The sequence below is a fragment of the Peromyscus leucopus genome, chromosome 1 (assembly GCF_004664715.2).
Source record: "Peromyscus leucopus breed LL Stock chromosome 1, UCI_PerLeu_2.1, whole genome shotgun sequence".
Classification (NCBI taxonomy): Eukaryota; Metazoa; Chordata; class Mammalia; order Rodentia; family Cricetidae; genus Peromyscus; species Peromyscus leucopus.
The window spans coordinates 173,177,835-173,185,902 of NC_051063.1; the positions used below are offsets into that span (position 1 = coordinate 173,177,835).

Below are 8,068 nucleotides of genomic sequence, written 5' to 3' on the forward strand. Positions count from 1 at the left end.
CTCTGCCCTCTACAGCACAGTGGCGTGTGTCTGCTTCTAAACAAATGTGACCTTAAGTTTTTGAAAAAGTGTTAAGCCACATTTGGTGGCACACATTAATAATTCCGGTACGGGATGGGAGGTGGAAGGGTGGGGAGGAGAACAAGAGGACCAGGAGTTCAAAGGTCATCCTTGGCTACGTAATGAGCTCAAGGATACTCTGAGTTACAAGTGATCCTTTCTCAAATGGAGGAAAAATAAGTTAACTAGGCTGAGGGTGCAGCTCCATGGGTAGAGCACCCGCTGGAAGACAAGCACCTCGTCTGGTGGCCTGAATAAGAATGGCCCCCACAGGCTTACATATTTGGATGTCTAGTCATCAGGGAGTGGCCCCGTCTTAGTCTGTTTTGTTGTTGTGAAGAGACACCATCACCAAGGCAATGCTTATTAAAGAAAGCATTTGCTGGGCAGTGGTGGCGCACGCCTTTGATCCCAGCACTCGGGAAGCAGAGCCAGGCAGATCTCTGTGAGTTCGAGGTCAGCCTGGTCTACAGAGCAAGTTCCAGGACAGGCACCAAAGCTGCACAGAGAAACCCTGTCTCGAAAAACCAAATCATACCAAAACAAATCCTAAGTTCAAAGTCCCTTCTGAGACTCATGACAATCTCTTCACTGTAATCCCCTGTAAAATCAAAATCAAAAAGCAGATCACATACTTCCAACATACAATGGCACAGGACATACATTACCATACAAAAGGGAGGAAAGGGAGAACAGTGAGGAAATACTGACCAAAGCAAGACTGGAAACCAGCTGGGCGAACTCCCAACTCCGCATCTCCATGTCTGATGTCAAAGCCCTCTTCAGATCTCCAGCTCCTTTGAGCCTTGCTGACTGCCACACACTTCTCCCAGGTTCCACTCCCTTAGCAGCTCTCCTCAGCGGGTATCCCAAGGCTCTGACATCTCTAACATGTTGGGTTCTCCAAGGCCATCCAGGTTTCACCTTCACGTCTTCATGCGAGGGCTTCCCTGGGCCTCCATGCAGGGACACCCCTGACACATCCCTGTCCTCAGTGGCTTTTCCTTAGCTGCAGAGGGAGATTCCACAACCCCTGTCTTGTATCCTTGACTCTACAGCCAGAACCACGTGGCCAAAGCTGCCAAGTTCTGCTGCTTGATGAGGCTGGAACTTGGCCCTCCTTTCTGTGGTTGGTGGTTTCCTTCACTGCTTAAGTTTTTCATTCCTTTTCTTTTTCTTTTTCTTTTTCTTTTTTTTTTTTTTTTAAGATTTATCTATTTATTATGTATACAGAAGAGGGTGCCAGATCTCATTACAGATGGTTGTGAGCCACCATGTGGGTGCTGGGAATTGAACTCAGGACCTCTGGAAGAGCAGTCAGTCTTCTTCACCTCTGAGCCATCTCTCCAGCCCCTTTTTTTTTGGTTTTTTGAGACATGGTTTCTCTGTGTAGTTTTGGTGCCTGTCCTGGATCTCGCTCTGTAGACCAGGCTGGCCTCCAACTCACAGAGATCCACCTGCCTCTGCCCCCCCGAGTGCTGGGATTAAAGGTGTGCACCACCACTGCCTGGCACTTTTCTTTTTTTTTTTTTTTTAAACATTTACTTGTTTTATGTATATGAGTACTCTATCTACATGTCAGAGAAGGACATCAGATCTCATGCTAGGTGATTGTGAGCCACCATGTGGTTGTTGGGGACCAAACTCTCCTCCCCTGGAAAAGCAGCCAGTGCTCTTAACCGCTGAGACATCTCTCTAGAACCTGCTTAAGTTTTTCTTTTCTTTCTTTTTTACAGATTTTTTAATTTATTGTGTATAGTGTTCTATCTGCATGTATCTCTGCAGGCCAGAAGAGGGCGCCAGATCCCATTACAGATGGTTGTGAGCCACCATGTGGTGGCTGGGAATTGAACTCAGGACCTCTTAACTTCTGAGCCATCTCTCCAGCCCTGCTTAAGCTTTCCTTTAATTCCTTTTCACAGATTGAAAGTTTATCTGGGTGGGGTCTTGTCAGAGGTCCTCACTCCCTTTATTTCACTTAGCATCGGTTTCTTTTTCTTTTTTTTTTAATCTCCTTAAACATTGGACTTAACTCCATTACACTTCCTGGTGTCCCTTTTCTCCTACTGTACATTTTATATTTTTTTTTTTTTGCCCAGCTTGCTTCTTTTCATTATCTCCATGAGCGTGACCACTAATAATCACAGGACACAGTCAATACTGGACTGTCATGAAATCTCCTCTGTCCACACCATCAAAAACTCAAGTTAGCCTCAGGCAGATTTTTAGAACCAGGGCCAAAAGCAGCCACATTCTTTTCCAAAAATACCTAAGAATAGTCTTTTTTTTTTTTTTTTTTTTTTTTTTTTTTTATTGTGTATACAGTGTTCTATCTGCATGTATGCCTGCAGGCCAGAAGAGGGCACCAGATCTCATTACAGATGGTTGTGAGCCACCATGTGGTTGCTGGGAATTGAACTCAGGACCTCTGGAAGAACAGTCAGTGCTCTTAACCTCTGAGCCATCTCTCCAGCCCCCTAAGAATAGTCTTTAGGCCGCTTACTAGTATTCTTCCCCTGTGAAGCGTCTTGAACTGGGCTCCCACAGTTCACATCTCCCTCTGTACTACCGTCCATGTCTGCTGAGATGGCTTGTTAAGCCCCACTTAAAGAGTCCAAGCACTTTCTAGTCCAAAGTCCCAAAGTCCATATTCTTCCAGCAACAGCATCATCAGTGAAGGGACATTAGTCCACTCGAACATGTGGCTCTGGCAGGCCTTGCCCTTCTCCCCATTCCCTCTGTCTTGCTAAAAACTGCTAGATTACATTCCTAAAGCTGGACACCAAGGTCCGTTCCCTTATTTGGCCACTTCCTCCTCCTGAGGCTGACTACCAAGGTCCAGCTATCAAAGTATTGAAGTCCAGCAATCAAAAGCCCCCTTTGGACTGGTGGTGGTGGCGCATGCCTTTAATCCCAGAGGCAGAGCCAGGCAGATCTCTGTGAGTTCGAGGCCAGCCTGGTCTCCAAAGCAAGTTCCAGGAAAGGCACAAAGCTACACAGAGAAACACTGTCTCGAAAAAACAACAACAACAAAAAAAAACCAAAAAAAAAAAAACAAAAAAAAAAAAAGAAAAATTTTAAAGAGTCAAAATAAAACCAAAGAATTATGAGATTAATAGCAATATAACAGTCCCTTAATTTTGTTTTTTCTTCAGTCCCATATCAGGTGGCTTTTCTGACATGAAACAGAGATTTTGGATTTTCCTTTTAATAAGCATGCTTGGGTTTAGAGGAGAGAGCCACACTGCAACTCCAAGGCCAGCTTTAATTTTTAATTGAGCTGGGACTACATAAAGACCATTTGCATTATGTGTCTGTAGAGCGTTCTCATGGAAGATCCACCTCAACTCCCCTCCCCCATCTCTTTCCCCAAACCCGCCCCTTCAAAGCTCAGCAAACACAGCTCCTCCCCAAGAGATGCTCAAGGCCACTCCCACAGGGTATTTAAGCTGCATCCCAGAAAACAGACATGTGCTTTTCCGGACTCTCATCCCTGTCTTCTCTCTGGGAGGCCGAAGAATCACCTGGGAATGCTTTACCCATTAAGCCAGGGCTTTTTCTAATTCGGTCTGATTTGGATTGCTGCATCAGCGGAGGCTTATCAGGCATAAAAAACTTATCATAGAGAACAGCAGAAACAAACATTTAGGGAGACTTATGAAATTTTATCCTGTTAGATATGTGATATACCAATAGGCCAATTTACTCTTTTTCTTGGGACTTTTTTTTCTCAATGATTTATCCTTTTTCTTCAGATGTCTCATTTGTTCAGTATTCCTCAAATTCCTCAGCCTTTATTGTCCCGAAGACAAAAAACAAAACCCTTCCCCAACCCTAACTTTGGGAAGGTTGTTCCCTATTTAATCTTTATCAATTTTGATTTATAGTTTCTCCTGATTTTTGTTCTCTCTTCTATAGCTGTTCTATCATCTAGAGCAGTATGATTTTTTACAATATGCATCAGGTTCTTTAACTGCTCTGAGAAAGAGTTTCTTCCATGATGGCAGGCAAGAACTGAACCGAATTTGCCATGGAGGCCTGCTTTTGGTGTTACTTGGCTTGTTATATATCAGCTGTATTCTGTTATGAATTTCATGTGTGCCTTCATAGTTTTCCCAATTGATTTTTCCCTTAGAAGGGCTAACAGTGTGGACTGATCACTCTCTGGACATACACATTCCAGGTATTTGGAGAACAGCCTCAGGAAAGGCTTCCTCTGGAATCAGATATCTCCCTTAGCCACTTTCAAGGACTAACAGTGATAACAGTCCACATGCAACTCTCCTGATTTGAGATAAATTCCACAAGGAGACACCACCTAGGTCAGGTGGACATTAAGTAATAGCTTTACACAATTGAGCTCGGACCCTTCTTTCTTACACCTTACTAACTTTATAGACCTCTAACTCCTTATCTAACCACTTCTAGGAATATTTGGATAACCTGCACTGACAGCTATGCTCAGCCAGAACCCCAGTTCAAGCCTCCCTGTAATTATCGTCATTGGCAGCATCCAGCCAGGTCCATCCCCAGATGGAGGAAAGTACCTTATCAGAGATACCTCTGTACTCTCTAAGAACAGACTTAAGCATCCAGGCTACCTCTTTGAGAAGGCCTGGCAGATGTGCCAATTAAGCTTAACTTCCTCCTTTCCCAAATCTTACCTCTAGTTCCAGATCTCCCTTTAACTATCATCAGAGGCATCTAGCTGTATACAGGTTGCCTAGCAACTGAGCACACTTTCCCCCACCCTGCAGAAAAAATGGCAGATAGCTTGGACAGATAGGAGTCACAGGAAAAAAAAAAAGACAGTTTTATTTTTTCCCATTGACCTAGCAACTTATAGATTCTTAACATTTTCTACCAATCATGTTTAAGATTATAGTTGAGCACATAAGATCCCTCTTCTTAGATATTACCTGAATTTAGCCTTTAGTTAATTCATTAGTCACTTCCCTTTTGGGTTGCAAATGATAGTTAACAATTACTGCCCCTCTATGTGATTCTTATCACCCCCCATTTGACCCTGGAAGCCTGGTGGTCACTGCTTGAGGAAAATTCTTAGCTGCCTTTATGACCCTGTAGAATTCAAGCCTGGTGACCTTGCTTGACCAGGGGATTGCTATTGTTTGGGTTTATAACTGGACTCTGGAGAGACTTGGGGAGAACAGAGACAGAGAACAGAGAGGGCTATAAAGAGGATTCTGACCACAGAGAGGGTGTGGACGAGATGGAAGATGAAGAAGAGTCAGATGGGGAAGTACTAGCTGGGTAAGAACAAGATGAAAAGGACCTAGATGAGGCAGAATTAAGACGAGAGAATTAAGATAGAACTTAGAGGGAGCAGTAGATAAACGTAGGGAGAAATCAGGCAAGAAAGGAGCTAGGCATGAGAGCAGAATAGAAGCTGTGTAGAGAGAGAACCGTCATAGAATAATAAAGTGTATGGACTAAGGAGTTTTGTGGACATAGATTCATTTCCTTTCATCAAAGATTAATTATGAGCTGGTTGTAGATTCTTCCCGGACCCTGGGAGGGGACTGTCGAGGGGCTGGACCCCCATAGTCCCCAATCCTCAGGCAAGCTTTATTAGGGTACACAATGTATCCCCACACAACCGTGAGCACTGGCCACCCCCACCACTCAGGTATAGTACAAGGCTTGGTCTTCCAGGACAAGTGTCAAGGCTGGCTTCTCCTTCTGTGAGGCGCCTGTCTCCAGTCCTTTCTCAATCTGTTTCTCTCTGACAGTGTCACATTGATTGGCTGGAATTTTTGTGCTATCACTTAGGGTCTCATCTGAAGCCTCAGTAGCCTCTGTCGTCTTCAAGCTCAAGTATTGTTTCTCTCTTCTTTTGAGCCTGCTCTTTTGGAGATGCTGAGCAGACTCTTTGCCCCTGGGATAGCCTCCACTTGAGGCCAGGAGCTGGCACTGCTCTTAGAGTTTACCTGTGCTTCACTGCTTGAGGAAAATTCTTACCTGCCTTTATGACCCTGTAAAATTCAAGCCTGGATTTCTTCTAGCGTCTTCATACGCACCTCCTGCATCGAGGTGGCTCTTCCCCCAGCCTCCTCAGGCTGTCCTTTGCCGACAGCAACAGATAACAGACTCCCTGTCTTCTTCACGCTAGTATCTGCTGTCGACACGGGGCAACGATGTTTCTTTTCAGCCACGACCTCAGAGAAGGTTTTGATCTGCACGGAGGAAGAGCTTTTGGTTCCTGGTGGAGACTCATCTGTCCGGGAAGGTTCTTGTGTTTTTAGTGTGGTTTGCAATTTTCTCCACGTTTCTGACTGGCTCTTTCAAGAAGAATTTCTTCCAGCGTCTTCACGTGGATCTCACCAGCTCTGTTAAGTCTCTCTTTCTTTGGTGCTTTATCAATGTTATTTTCTGGAGCGTCCACCTTTCTTCCCAGCCTCTGTGCAAGGCCTCGCTTTAACGGGGGACCACTGTCACCATCTGCTGAAAATTTTCGTTTCCCCAGTCTCTCAGTGAGAGGCAACCTAACCAAGGGCTCTTCTTGTTTGCTGGATAGAGCTCCTGTCCTCACTGCAGGCCAAACATTCTCCTTTCCAGGGCCTGGATTGGGCCGAGGCCGATATGAAGCTCTGGAAACTCCCGAGGAGCCACCTTGCTTCTTGGATTTTTCCTCCATTTTCTTTGATGTAATTTCCTTAAGAGTTTTTATTCCAAAATTCAAACACTCACCTTGCTTTAAACTGACTCCGGGTTTCCGGGCAGAAGCCACTCCTATTCCGTTATGAACCTCAGGAGTCGGTTGCAGGGCAGGTGTTTTGCTTGCATCGCCCTCCTCTGAAACCTGATCATCATCGTCGTCGTCATCATCGTCTTCATCATCCTCCGCAAGATTGATTACAATGGGTGGATGCGTGGGCCTAGGAACACTTTCTGATTCCATTACACACCGCAGTTGAGGGGGGGGATTAGACGGGACCCACAGTTTGTTCTGTCGATCTGCGAGCTGGCTAGCCTTTACTTCTTGCAACTCACGCCCAGTGGGCAACACAGTTTTGCTTGGAGGTCGGAAGAGCCCATCAATGTAACGACCTCTCTTGTGATGGAAAGCACAGTTTAGTTTTCGACACCCCGTTGGCTGATTTTCCCAATAACAAGGAATTTCACTTCGTTTTTTGTCAATTTCCATGTGGCGAAATCTGCACACCTGTCGAAAACAGCGACCTTCTTGCCAGAGTGTGCAGACAGTTTCATTTCCTAGTGCAGCTTCACAGTGGCGGAATGGGCATCTGGCACCTTTGGTGCATGTAGAATAGAAGTAAAAATAGCAGTCGTCTCCCTTATTAAGCATATCGGGTGAATTCTCAGGCCGCAAGTGGTTTTTTGGAATAAGCCACTGATTCCTCAAGGTGAAAACCAGCTCAGAGTGCTCTTGAAATGGACTTACTCTTCCAACTGTTGTTCGAATTCTAAAGTCTCATAATAAAAAACAAAAAACAAAGCCAAATATTAGGGTAAATGCTGAGAGATCAGAGAGACAAAGTAACAAGCCACAGCCACGTCTCCCCTCACCAACTCCATGGATCCTCTGACTGTTTGCCTCTGCATCCTTTGCCAAAAGACTCTCTAGCGAAAAGGTCTCTGCCGAAAAAGCCTTTAGTCGAATGAGCTTCCTCAGCTGAAAAGGCTTCTAGCTGAAAGGGATGCTTTTGCTGAAAAGTCCTTAGTTCTGTTTCCTCACGCTTTATATACCTTTCTCTGCCCTGCCATGTTACTTCCTGGGATTAAAGGCGTGTGTACTTCCCAAGCAAAGGCATGAGATCTCAAGTGCTGGGATTAAAGGTGTGTGCCACCACGCCCTGGCTCTGTTTCTCTACTAGACTGATTCAATCTCAGGTAGTCCAGATGGCTCTCTGACTCATGAGTGCTGGGATTAAAGGTGTGTGCCACCACTGCCTGGCCTCTGTGTTTAATCTAGTGGCTTGTTCTGTCCCCTGATGCTCAGACAAGCTTTATTTGATACACAGTATAC

The 8,068-nt window shown here is 45.1% G+C and overlaps 1 pseudogene; it reads right to left on the reverse strand.

Annotated features, from left to right (window-relative positions):
- Positions 1-5,644: 5,644 nt before the first annotated feature.
- Positions 5,645-7,486, reverse strand: LOC114682314 (annotated as a pseudogene).
- Positions 7,487-8,068: the final 582 nt, after the last annotated feature.